Source organism: Ambystoma mexicanum, chromosome 9 (genome assembly GCF_040938575.1).
Source record: "Ambystoma mexicanum isolate Mex_15411 chromosome 9, UKY_AmexF1_1, whole genome shotgun sequence".
Taxonomy (NCBI): domain Eukaryota; kingdom Metazoa; phylum Chordata; class Amphibia; order Caudata; family Ambystomatidae; genus Ambystoma; species Ambystoma mexicanum.
Genome location: NC_090931.1, coordinates 1088887830 through 1088901874, shown reverse-complemented (window position 1 = coordinate 1088901874; position 14045 = coordinate 1088887830). Strand labels below are relative to the sequence as shown.

Here is a 14045-nt window from a genome sequence, read left to right as displayed (position 1 = left end):
GTATCCTGCCCACCAGGGCTAGTGCTCTGCCACTGACGTCCGTCCATGACTTCAAGAGTTCAAATTGGATCTTTCTGTTGATTAATAGGCCAACTCCTGCCTTCTTCAGCGGGCCAGAGCCCCAGTATTCCGACCCCAGCAGGCATAGAGAACCTTCCTCTCTTCTCCCTTGCTATATCGAGTTTCTTGTATGAAAAGTATGTCCAATTCAGCCCTCCATAACTCTCTCGTCACAAGCGATCTTTTGGTGGGGGAGTTAAGACCCTTAACATTCAGCGTGCCAATTTTAAGTTTACCCTGCGTGTCATTTGATTCATCATGTCTGTGTGACATCAGTGCGTCTGTGGAGTTCCTTCGCAGCATCTTGGAGCCCATTGTAAGAAATTTACATGTTGGAAGTAGTATTGTAGCTGCCTCTATTTAACAGAGGCTTTGTCTGAGGCTGTGCCATTCCCCATTTCCCTCCCCCCACCCGTCCCCGTAGGGTATTGAACTTCATACCCTTCACCCTCTGATCTATCGCGTTGATCTTTAGTTCTACGATGAGGGTTTGTGACTGTCCGTGGTGGCGTCCGAGTTGGACTGGATGTAAACAACCGGTCTTCTTTCGGACCACTAGTAAGGGTCGTAACCATACGACCCCATTAACTAATAGCATCAAAATAACATTTTTGAGCCCCTGCCCCCCTTCTCATGAGATTGTGTAACAAACAACGGTGTGTCAAACAGGAATTTTAACTATGAGCTAGTATGTTCTATGATACATGCGATTTCGGGAGTCTTCCTTCCTCGGCAGCTCTCTTTTGCTGAACTGGCAGTTCACCCGTCGTGTGGCGGAACCGCAGATCTAGGAGTGCTGAGATCCTTGATGTAAACAGGTCCACCGCCAGGACCTTGAAAGCATGGTTCACCAGGATTTGGAGCTTGGAGCCACTATGTCATTTGTTGTGTTGAGGTGTGTCATTGGGCCGCCTGTACTTTCTGGAGCCCTTTACTCGTTTCCTTCTCGGGCCCTGAAGTTCCCATCGTGCTCTGTCCTGCGCTGGTGTTCCCTGAGTCCCCTCCCCGGGGCCTGTCCGAGGAGGTCGGCAATGCATTCTCGAATTTCTTCTTCAGAGCGGAGTAGGAACTTTCTGCTTCCATGTTCAAACGCGAGGGAGAAGGGGTATCCCCATCTGTACCTCGTGCCTTGTTCTTTTAGCCATCTCGTGAGAGGACCGCATAAGCGACGCAATGCCAGCGTCAGTGATGAAAGGTCCTGGAAAATAGTAATCTGGGCTCCCCCAAGGGTAAGAGTGCCTCCAGACCTGGCCTTAGCTAGTATCCTCGTTCTGTCCTGATATCTATGGAATCTGGCAAGGACTAATCTCGGGCCGCCTGGGGGGCCGCCGGCTCTGTGGATTCTCTCGGTCTTGAGTTCATCAATGTCCTCGTCCGCGGTCAGGATTTTGACGATATCGTGTATAGTCTGCTTGAGATCTTCTTCTGTCTCCCCTTCTCTCTCCGGGATTCCGAAAAACCGTAGGTTATTTCTTCTCTCCCTATTTTCTAAATCGTCTATCTTCAAGCGAATCTCATCCTCCTTCCTTTCTATGTTTCGTATTCTAAGCTCCATTTGGGCTTTTAGAGTGTCAATAGAGGCTTGGTTGTTCTCGACCCCTTCTAGTCTCTCCTCGATGTTATCTATCCTTTGGGTCATCTTATCCATTTTGCTGCCGAGGTTGGCGCCCATGTTTCGAATTTCGGCTAGGAGGGTGGCGATATCTCCCTTAGTGGCAGCTGCACCCATTTCGATGGCTTCTACTGACATTGTTGATCTAGGGTCGGGAGCCTGAGATAGTGGGATGTAGGTGTATTTGGCAAGCTTGCTTGGTATGTTCATGGAGCACTAGCCAGCGAGGAGGCACACGCCCCGGGATCGGGGGCCGTACCCTCGGGAATAGTGTGTTGAAAGGCACGTAAGGAATGTCGGAGAGCACCAGGGTGGTTGTCCTCGTAGCGGAGGTTCTTTTGGTGGAAGTGGGAGGAGGCACACGCCCTGTCTCCAGGGGCTATACCCTCCGCACTGGTCTGTGTCCTTCGTTGGATCCAGCGTCTTTTCGGGGGGTGTTAGGTGTCGATATCGGCCTGTAGCGGGGCACTGGTGGAGGTATGTGGGCCCAGGTCTCAGGGCGAGGATACGAGGTGCAGATGCAGTGGGGGGGGGCTAGCGCCACCATGTATTGCACTGTTTCTCAATTGCAGGGCCTCTTGTCCTTGTTCAGTTTGTAAATTGGGGCTTTGTCAGAGGAGGGCACACGCCCCAGGAGTGGGGGCCCAACCTTCCGCCCCCCCCCCTTTCGTGTATAGGCGAGTTCGCTGCGTGGGGAGAGACCCCCGGCAACGGGGTCCTCCGTAGGTGTGTGATTGTGTCCCTTCAAGAACACTGGAGGTCGAGACGTTCACTTTCTCCTCCTCCCCTGCTGATGTGCGGGTCCCCTGCAGCTAGGCGGGGAGCGTGACCTTGAGGGCCACGCGGCGCGGGAACCCGCGTTGCAGCCGGTGCGTAGGATGCCGGGACCGCAGCACCGTTACCAAATTAGGGCCCCTTCTGGTTGGCCTTTGTGCTGATTAGGGGGCTCCCTGGGGGCCTTCGGAGGGGGGTTCCACGGGGGTCAGGCTCACGGCAGGCCTCCCTTGGCTGTGGCCGATTCGGATCTTCTGCTGGTGCGGGGGGGTCCTGGCCGCCCCCGTGCGGTTGTTCTAATACGGGGGGCGGAGCGGGCCCCCACCGGGGCGATGCGCTCTGAAGCCCCTAAGACTGGGCGGGCACTCACCTCCGCAGGGCCGGTCCCTTGTGATGTGGGATCAGCTGTTCGAGGAGTCCGCCTTTTTGGACGCCTGGGGGGGCCGGCCCTCAAAGTACCCCGGAGCGGGCGGCGGTCCGCTGCTCTCCCCTCCAGAGCCCCCGCATTGCGCTGGTCTTCCGCGAGGAGAGCCGGGGGCGGAGTCAGGCGCCGCGGGCCGCGGCCTTCTCTCACGTCGGCGTCCCCACAGGTGGGGGGGAGGCTGATTCCGCTGGAGTTTTCTCATGGACCGAAGGTCCGATTTCCGCCGGGTTTTCGCTCGAGAGGTAGGGGGGCGCTTCCAGTGGCTCAGGCTGTTGTTGTTGGGCTCAGGGGGGCCAAAGTGGGGGCTCAACTCACTTTTGGGGCCCGAGGGTTAGGAGCTCACACAGAGGTTGGCATCGTCCGTGTGCCCCCTGGTGGCCAGTCCACATACTTGTTTTAACACAGCGGACATAAAGTTGGTGCCCCGATCAGTGACTATTTCCTTGGGAATTCCCACTCTCGAGATAAATGGAATCAAAACATCACATATCTGCTGGGCAATTGTGAAACGTAGGGGAAAAGCTTCTGGATACCTGGTTGCGTAGTCCACAATCACCAATAGATACTTATGGCCTCGGCTTGAAGGGTCGATAGGTCCAACTATATCCATCCCTATACGTTGAAACAGTTCTAAAATTAATGGCATAGACTTGAGGGGCGCCTTCGAAACCTTAGGCCTGTTTTTCTTTTGAACTCTGCGCATTGCTGACAAAAGCGTGCCACCTGACCATATACAACAGGCCAATAGAATCTCGTCAGGATCTTTTGAGTGGTTTTTTCAACCCCGAGGTGTCCCTCCCCCACTTGAAGATGGGCAACTTCTAACACAGGACGGTAATATTTGCTAGGGAATAATAACTGGCATACGTTTTCTTTGTCTTGAGTTTCAGCTATGCGATAGTACAATCCGTTGTCTTTAATGAAGTGGAGTGTCTTCCCCCCCTTGGGTCATCTACGACTGAGGCTCTTGCGTGCTTCAAGATAGGGCCGAGTTCTTGAGCCATGCGAAAACTATCCCCTTGTTCATCTATCTTCCAGTCCACAGCAATCGGGTACATATTTCGTTCGAGCCAAGTATGTTTTTCTAGCCTCTTGATAGTTTTGCTTTTCTTCACTTTATTGTCCTCCAACCCAATTTCCTGATCCTGAAAAGGAGCTTCTTCTAACCACTAGTTTTCTAGCTTCTGGATTAGACGTGGAAGATTAGGTACATCAGAGCCAATCAATAGGGGTTCGGGCAATGCCGGCATCACTTCTGCTTTTAGACCCATTTGCTCCCCAGCTAACTTAATCTTGATCTTCTTAACTGGGTGTACTTTGACATCGCCATGAACACAACAAATGGGTATACTTTCATTCCGATTCTCCACATCACCTACCATGTCAGGGTTAACTGCTGTTAGTAAACTTCCGGAGTCCAACATCACCCGGGTAGGCCGTCCTTCTACTTCAGCCTCACAGACATACGGGTAGGTGTCCTTATTGTTTGGAGATAAACAATACTGATTGACATCTTTAGCTGGTTCTAGATTCCCAACGTCCATAGGTTCTGTCTTGGTCTTTTTTGGACATAGTCTCGCCAGATGCCCCCATTCGCCGCAATCAAAACATGGTGGGCCACGTGCACCGATGCTAGGGGTTCGGGGAACATATGTGGTACCTGACCCTTCACTGTTGGGGTGAAATCTTGCACTTTCGCAATCCGCCTTTCTGATCATTGAATTTGCCCAACATGAACTATTGGAGGGTCTGACCCCTGGGGCGCGGAGGATTTTCCACAGTTCGAGTAAAAGAGGAGTAAGAGATCAACTTTCCTTGTCCAGCCTTTTGATATGCCGAAGCAATGTCAACTGCTTCGAGCAAGGTAGGTCTATGATGTTGTCTGACCCATCACCGCATCGGAGGAGGTAGAGCTTCCACAAATTGCTCTAACACTACTTTCTCTGCCATCTCATGAGTATTTCAAGAGGATGTCTGTAGCCACTTATTTACCCTGTAGAACAACTGTCGGGGAGTCTCCTCTGCCAATGGTTTGGTATCCCTAAACTTGATCCTATAGGCCTCCTCATCGTGTCCTAGTCTTTCCAGGACGACTTGTTTCATATCCGGGTAACTTGTGTCTCCCGTGGGGTTAGCAGCCTGGTAGGCGCTTTGCATCTCTCTGGTCATGAGGGGAGTGATGTAATAACTCCACCTCTCGGCTGGCCATTGTGCATTTCTGGCAACTCTTTCGAAGTTGACCAAAAAATGGGCAGGATCTTCCCCACTAGTGAACTTTTGTAAGACAGAAGCTGGTACCTGTGGATGACTTCCCATAGTTGTGGCTTCCAATAGCTGTGCCTGCTGCACTTGTATGGCATGTTGAAAAGCTTGTCTTGTCAGCTTTAGCCTGTTGACTTTGAAGTTACAGAGCTTGTTGTAGCAACTGGTGTCCCTCACTTAGGGTCTTTATTAGCTCTTCCATCGTGTTTCGGTCTATCCCACCACTGCCACCAAATGTTATGAATGCGGTAGGGAATAGACCACTCAACTACCTTATAGATTCAGAAGTCACACTTTTATTTTTAAAAAAAGCCAACTCTTTAACATAGGAACGTAGTTTTGTTATCAGCAAAGAGGATGAGCAGACTCGCTTGGTCTCACTGGTGATGGGACCCCTTTTTCCTCACTGCTTGTGTGGGAGGGAGTGATTCAATTCGATTAGTAGTCATCTTCCCCGCCCCTCTTTTGAGGTGGAATTTGGATCTCTTCAGCCGTGTTGGTTTCAAAGTCTTAGCAGCTGAGCATGGGGGAAAGATGGATACATTTGATGCCGAGGAAGCAAAACTAATTTTGTCACTAATAAAGGATACTGAAAAATCCCTACAGAGTAAAACTAGTCCTGAACGCATAGTATTTCAACTAGAGAAACTTATCAGGAAAGAATTTGCACAGAAACTGCATGCCAGCACATTGGTAGATTACTTTAAATCTAAAAAAATTCCTAGGGGTCCAAGAGTTTATTTAAGACCCACTCTATGTAGCGAAAGTAAAGCTTTTGTGGAGAAGTGGGACCGTATTCTGAATAAATGTTCTCTTGATCTTATTTTATTAACGATAGAGGAATTATCTAAATCTCTTACCTCGATAGACTCAGAGATTGTGACATTGAAGACTCAACTAAGTGAATTTAAGTCATCAGAGGAATTATTGGTAGACTTTAATGACAAACTTTCATCATACAAATCTGATATCAAACAAAGAAAACTGAGGAAATTTAAGAGGGATACCTTCGATTATTTAAATGACATTGTCTACAGCTGGCAGGAATATTATCATCATCGCAATTTAAATAGAACAAGACCTAGAAATCCAGACTCCTCAAACTCTGGTAATGAGAGCAGTTCCAGCAGCATAGGTGAACCAATACAACCTGGCACCTCTAGACCAATTGCAGGGATAGATAGGAGACCTACATCAACACCTGAAACAGGTTCTAGACCAGTGGATTCCATAGGAACAACCTTGCCTGCAACATCACCGAGATCTAATGACACTGGTGTTTTTTTAGGACTCTGAGAAAAACAAAAAGAAAAACGAGGAGAGGGCAAAACAAATTAAAAAAGAAAGAACAAATAAGTGAAAATTTAGTTGTAAACATCTCCAAGAAAATTCTCACCAGTGAGCAAATTGAGATGTTGAACCGTGGTTTATCATTTGTACCGACAAATAACACAACGTTATTTGAAGAAAGGATCTGCCTACATAGGCTGCTCCGAAAATTAAGGCTTAAGATTTTCTTTAATTCAGATGAAGATTTGGGAATTCGGCATTCAGAAGGTGAGACATTAGAGATTCGACCTAAAAGTGAATTTGACCGAAATGCCAGCTAGATCATGTTGAAGCATTAGCCAAAGACGAAGAGCTAACTATAAAACCAGCGGATAAAGGCGGGGCAATAGTTGTTATGGATACAGCTGACTACACAAAAAAATGCCTAGAACTTCTTAATGATACCAACACATACACGAATTTGGATGGTGACCCCATCATCAAAATACGCTCACTGATTACGAAAGCAGTAGAAGAAGCTGTGGATAATGATTGGATCAGCAACAAAACAAGTGAATTTCTTGTCAATCAACACCCCATCACACCAGTATTCTACGGACTGCCAAAGATTCATAAAAATCAAAATAATCCACCTCTGAGGCCCATAGTGGCCGGTACGGATAGCATATTTGATCCGTTGGCTATATTCATTGACCGTTTATTACAACCACTTATTCAAGTAATCCCAACTTGCCTTAAAGATACCACTGATTTCATTAACTGCATACAAGATATCAGAGCATTGGGTGATGACTGCATACTTTTCAGTATGGACGTCTGTAGTCTATACACCTCCATCCCGCATGAGGACGGGATCCAATCTGTAGAATGGCTACTTCTTAACTCGCAAGCAACCAGAGGAGACCCCCAATTCATCATGAATCTATTGAGTTTGATTTTGAAGAACAACTATTTCAGATTCCAAGGAAATTACTATCTACAAATCACGGGTACATCAATGGGGTCAGCAATGGCCCCAGTGTATGCTAATACGTTTATGTACAGATTCGAACACACCCATGTACTGGAGAATAGGGATTGGTCAGAGAAGATATTGCTATGGAAACGTTACATCGACGATATCTTCGGGATCTGGTGTGGGACACAAGAGGAACTGATTTTATTCTTCAATTTTCTTAACTCAACACATCATAGCATCCAATTCACCATGGAGATAGGGGCCCCGTCCCTACATCTTCTGGATGTCCGCTTGGAAATCAAAAATAATGAGATCACTACGAACGTTTACAACAAACCAACTGATGTTAATAACCTACGGCATTTCTCAAGTTTTCACCCAAAATCGATGTTGGAAAGCTTGCCGTACAGCCAAATCTTAAGGCTCAAAAGAATTATTTCCGACCCAGCAGGCCTTGATGTGGAATGTACAAAGCTTTTGGAGAAATTTGAAAAGAGGGGCTATCAACACACTGTTTTGACAGCGGCAAAAGAGAGATCCTGTGGTTTAAGTAAAGAACAACTACTGACCCCTAAAGTTAAGAAGAAGGAGACGCCATTGCTATATATCTCCAAATATTCCCAACAAAGTTTTCAAGTGGGAAGATCAATCAAGAAACATTGGAGCATTCTTCACAGTGACCCGCTTCTACATGAATTATTCCCTAAAACCCCAATGATGGCTTTCAAAAGGGGCTAAAATCTTAGGGACAAATTAGTGAGAGCCGAAAAACCTCCAAAAGAGAAACAAATGCTACTTAACTCGAGAAGGAAAGGAACATATCCTTGTTTGGCTTGTTCACATTGTAATAATGTGATGAAAGGCGATTCGGTGGCACGCCCACAGACAGGGAAGAAATATAAACTCAGAGATTTTGCCACCTGTATTTCTACAGGTGTGATAAATGCTATTAAATGTCCATGTGGAAAATTGTATATTGGTCAAACCACCAGGGCAGTGAAGGACAGGATAACGGAACACAAATCGAACATCAGATGCAAGAACATTAAATCTCTCCTGGCTAGGCACTTTTCACATCAACACACAGTAGCCCAAATTAAGTATATGGTCCTGGAGGTGGTCAAAAAACCATACAGAGAGGGTGATTATCAATCTACTCTCTCATGTAGAGAAAAATACCAGATAGACCTTCTGGACACCCTCAATCCTCGAGGACTTAATGAGGAGTTCTCCCTGAGATGCTTTATCTGAAATACATCTGACTAATAACTTTACTTTATTTTTGACCTTTATTGTATTGGCAAAATATTACTTTATTGTATGTGCTCAAATTTACATGTAGACTGAATCAGCATCATCCACGAATGGTACCCTACCCCAATGCACTGGGGGGCGATATCACTGCCAAAATGTACTTACCTAGATCACGCGCCATAATGATTATGCATTTAATTTTTCCAAATAAAATTACAAAAACTTGAAATGTTATATATTACATAACATTATTGCATTTATAGTATGTGTTAACCTATAGTGTAATATCTGCTACATTTGAGTTAGATGTATCTGGGATCTGTCTACCGGCCCATCGAGTAAATGAGATTCTAATACAGCAACTGATTACATAATAGGCATTGTGAATCTTCTTGTCAAATGCACTTAGTGATTTCGCGCTATATTGACTATGTATCCAATTAGCAACTTGAAATATAATATATCATGCAATACTATCACATTTGTAACATGTTTAAACTGTCAGTGGAATACCTGTTAAATCCATACAAGTCTGGGTATTGTTAACCGGCCCACTGAGTCAATGCGACTTCGACATAGGGCATAATTGGTACCGTGAACACTTTACATGTTGTATCATGCACCATTAGTCATTGTGATCACTCTATAACCTATGTAAGCTTTCAGTATTGTCGTCGGAAATTAAAACGGAAATCTAGTCATGTCAACTGACATCACACGGACATATTACATCCCCTTTTTTCTCCTCATTAGGTTTTCAATGAACATATCATTCTCATTTTTCTTTACATAACTAGCTTGAGCGATTAACTTTTAAATGCTTTAATCAGAATATTTACATCTAATCAGATCATGTGTATATCTTAGTAGCACCACCAGACTCTGTCTTAAGATGGCGCCCACGTTCCTTAGTCATTCTGTATTTCCCCGTATGTCCATTTAACATAATGAGCAGTCCTTTCTCTATGTTGTTGTAGCGAGAGTAATCGGGGCTTTAGTTACCTAGACACAGCTCGAGCGTCTTGAAAGGTTCCTTAGGAAACAGTGTATCCCACCGCTACCTTCGTGAGGGACGCTTCGCCCGCATCTGTACGCTCGCGGCCGCAGCCTCCTGCTGTTGATATCCTTGTAACTTGGAACGTTGGCACGTGCCGTGTCTGCTGCTTACGTTCTTTTCTAAATTAAGAATCACGGATTGTTGACCCCGTGCGTTACCCATACATCAGGACTTTGTAAAATGTATATCTTAGTAGTTAGCACCATTTTTCTATCTGAGAGTTTCGTTCATGGCTTAACGATGATACACAATATGACTTTGAACCTCATTACTGTTTTAGGTTCCAGTCTTTAAAGCGCTGCAAGCAATGTCTGCACCTTTTTGATATACCTACTGGTGAACATTATCTACAGCTCGCACAACATTGAAAAGCACACTGTGATTTTGGACCGCGTTTCACGCCCAGTGAGAGGTACACTTGGTGAATTGACTGTTATAATTACACTTGCATCCAATTTTTTTACCTATTTACAATTATAATTATTACCCACCATTTATTCAGTATTGATAATATTATTGCAATACTCGGCTTTTTGCAAGAATGTATACCCGCATCAAATCACATACTGTTTTGTTTATATTTAGGTTGCCTTCCTGGCAACAGTGAAGTTGTCCAACTTACTGAAGCTTGAGGACCCATATTACCTTAATACGCCCTACATGCTGGCACGTATTTGTTTTCACGAGTAAAGGTATGTGAGTTTCCAACTTTACTCAATATGTCGTGCTTAGTTGAATATCCATCTAATGCAATAATTAGTCAGACTTAGTATATATGCTAAGGTTACTAGCACTTCCAAATTGCAGTTACACTGATTGAGAGGATTATAGATTGGTCACAAGGACGACTCCCCGTGAGGGATAGGTGCTCATTGGATGAAATGATATTTAGACATTTAAATATGTTGCATGTTTGTCACCTGTGAATGCTTAGCTAATTTTATTTTATTTTGAAATTTGTTTATTGGCATTTAGTTAGGGTTACAAAACAACACCATCAGCGGGTGCATCTGTCAATATCAAATGAGCAAATTTCCACATAGTACAGCAGCATATTAAACAGTAACTACAAACAACAAATTAACATTAACCGTCTCCTGAGTCGTCTTGAACAATGTTCTACTGGTCTCCGACAGGGTGGATGTTTGGGTTATGGGGGGGGGGGCAAAACCAGTTCAGGAGCCTTCTTGGGCTGTGATGGTTTAGTTCCAAGTGACTTAGTTGGCTGCATGGATCAGCGATTCGTCCTGGCGAGTTATTCAAGGAGGTTTGTCGTCTGGAGAGTGGAACAGTTTTACCATGGTGTCTTTCCATGCAGTTAGTGCCATGCTCGAGTCTTCGGAAGATCTGGCTACACTATCCTCCCAGGCCCTTGTTTCGGCGTTCGCCCATTTCTCAAGTTCTTTATGCCATACCGTGAAGATCGGACCTGTGGGCTTTTTCCATGACATGGCCATAGTTCTTTTAGCCAATATGCACACTAAGTCCATCAGTTTAACTGAGTGCTTGAATTTAGCTAGTCTGGGGTAGGTTCCCAAAAGGCATTCATGCGGAGTCCATGTGTACCTGGTCAGACCCGCCTTTTCACAGGTTTGCTTTATTTTGGACCAGAGGGTCTGAGTTTTGGTGCAGTTCCAGAGCATATGGATCAGGTTTGCATTATCCGTCCCGCAACAGGTGCAGTTCGGTTGTGTAGAATTGTTGAATATAGCCAATTTGCTTGGGGTAAGGTAGGTGCGGTATAATACATTTATCTGGATCAGTCGAAATCTGTGGTTTCTAGAGACCTCCCTAGGGAACGCCAGTGCTCTATCCCACTCCTTATCTGACATCTCCAGTCCCATGTCCGTTTCCCACTTAGACCTAAGTACTGCACTCCGGGGGTTAGGAGTGTCGATTAGGTGACCGTATATTTGGGACACCACCCTCCCGCCTTCTCCGAGATTATATAGTAGTGTTATGAAGGGGTCCATTTCCGGTTCCTCTGGCCAGGTTGCCCATTCTATTCGTGCTATTTTTCGAATCTTCTGGTACCAAAGGTATTGGCCAGAGGGGATACCATCCTCCGCTTGCAACATGGGGAATTCCCGGAAGGTTCCCTCAGCATATAGATCTCCCCAAGTGTATACCCCTTTCCTTTCCCAGAGTCTGATATTATGCAGATCGGTATCGGCCTTGCCCTGCCCCGAGATTATTGGCATTTCCGGAGAGGTGAATGCTTAGCTAATTATCCGGCCTCTAGTGGTTTTGCTGGTTCTTGAATCGATGCTTCATGAGCACTTTATGTATGGCCATTAGTTACAGGCAGAAATTTGATACACCTTTTCATTTTACTGTTTTTCAGTTTACACTATTTTTGGCTCAAGAAGAAGGGATGTGGATCCCGAAACGTGTCAGCCATTTTACCTGACCTGCAATTGTGTACACTGTATACTCATCTAAATATTTGAAATTTTATTTTGTGTCCCGGCATCATAAGATTTATTGTTAAGGAATGAGCTGCAACAATTAAACTTATTGATTTTTAAGTATATGATTGTTTCAAACACAGACTGGTTGAACAATTACTTTACTTAACAGTTTACATATAGATGCTTATACTTAACCGTTATTACACGGAATACTAATAGTGTGCAGGGGACGGGAGGGCTCCTACCTTTGGATCCTCTTTTCTCTCACTACAGATAGGTATTTGTGGTTCTGTGCCAGGGTCACGTTTCCTCCCCCGCACCTTAAAAGAATACTTTCTTTACCCTTAGATGTTTCAAATACCTTAACAGACAAGGTGTGTGCATCTACATCTCCCTCTACAGGAAAGATGGATACTTGTCATCTTCATTGGCGCAGACTCGTTAGGAGCCCTTTTCCAGCATTACTTTCTTGGTTTCTTACCAGACCTCATGAAAGATCATGTACCCTAGCTGCTGCCACAGGATATACAGTACAAAGGCTCTTCCCCCTTATAAAAGTCTACGACTCTGCCTCCTTCTCTGTATAATTTTTGTCCTTCAGGCTTATTTCTCCCCAGCCAGCTCTCCTATAACGTACGTGACGCTCACCTCTTAGGATCTCCCTTCCTTGCCGTTTGTCTGCAATCTTCGGCGCACCGATCCCTCTCTCTCCGCTCTCGTAGCGTATCAGCTGTTTTTCTCCTTCTGGGCCGCCTCGACGCCGATTGGATCTTGCGGTCGGGCCCCTTTCCCTGTACATCTATCGCACAGGGAAGGCTTACGCTGCGGCTCCTCCTCCACAAAGGTGGGGGTTTGGAGTGGAGCCGCGGACCCGACAGCGTCTGTTTCAGCAGCGGAGCTCGACTTCTTGCCTTCGGTTGCGAAATGTAGTATTTTCTCGTTCTCTTGATCTTACGCCACTTCTACTTGGTTGCAACACAACTAACAGCACAGTTTGTGAATAAATGGCACAACGGGTGCCCTCCTGAACTCTCACTTTCTCGGCAAGTGTTGGCTCAGTAAGCCCACTCGTAAACGGTTTCCTCCTCCGGAGTCAGCCCTTCCTCAATCTTCTTCTTCTTTTCAAAATTCAACACCAAAACAAAAACCAGTATTAGAAAAAGTACCTCTCCTTTACAATAACATTGTTTCGAAGGGATTGTGCCCTCCGACGTATTCCTTATATTTGATATACGTTTCCAGCTTGCTGGCCTCGGAAATTTTTTCTGTAGAGGGCGCTGCGTGTCGACGTCCGCCGAGTCGATGTCCTTCGACGGCCACCGTATCGGCGCTGACGTCACCATGCCCATAAATAGACACGCGCTGCGTCCGTTTCTCAGTTCCGTTTTTCCGTGCTTCGTGGCGCCTCGGAACGTCGTTGCTCAGTTCAGTCAGGTTTATCTAAATCTATTTCGACGAATATTCCTTATCGTTCTCGATGGCTTCTTCATCAGAACCGACGACGCCGCGATCCGGCTTCAAGAAATGTCGAGACTGCGGTAAAGAAATGTCAATAACGGATCCACACAGGGTCTGTTTATGGTGCTTGGGGTCCGAGCACCATTGTTCGGAGTGTGAGGACTGCATGTCCATGACAGCGAAAGCCCTGAAGGAGCTTGAGAGAGGTAAGTCAGCCAAATCCTCCTCGAAGGTTTCGTCGGCCGAGTCGAGGCATTCGTCTCCTCGCCGTCGAAAACACTCCCATTCTAGATCTCGAAGCGGCTCCCACCATTCGTCGAGATCTAGACACTCAAAAAAGAGACGTCGAAGGTCCCATTCCTCGTCGTCTTCGGTGTCCCCCAGAAAGAGTTTCCTGTCCCACCAAACACAGTTCTCAAGCTGAGTGGGAGGAATTCAGAAAGAAAATGTTAAACGTCTTCGAGAACGGGGCCTCGACCCCCTCG

At 46.0% G+C, this 14045-nt stretch overlaps 1 protein-coding gene across 10 annotated transcripts in view; it reads left to right on the top strand.

Annotated features, from left to right (window-relative positions):
* The window catches only part of GPD2 (glycerol-3-phosphate dehydrogenase 2), a 2458594-nt gene that overhangs the window by 237686 nt on the left and 2206863 nt on the right, over positions 1-14045 (top strand). For 2 of the 10 annotated variants that reach the window (XM_069616412.1, XM_069616411.1), the window contains exon 2: positions 10277-10383. The exons of 7 other annotated variants lie outside the window; for them this stretch is intronic. The gene's annotated coding sequence lies outside the window, so the exon portion shown is untranslated. Of the gene's footprint in view, positions 1-9971; positions 10104-10276; positions 10384-14045 lie in introns of all 10 variants that reach the window. One more of the 10 variants, XM_069616410.1, reaches the window with a different exon arrangement.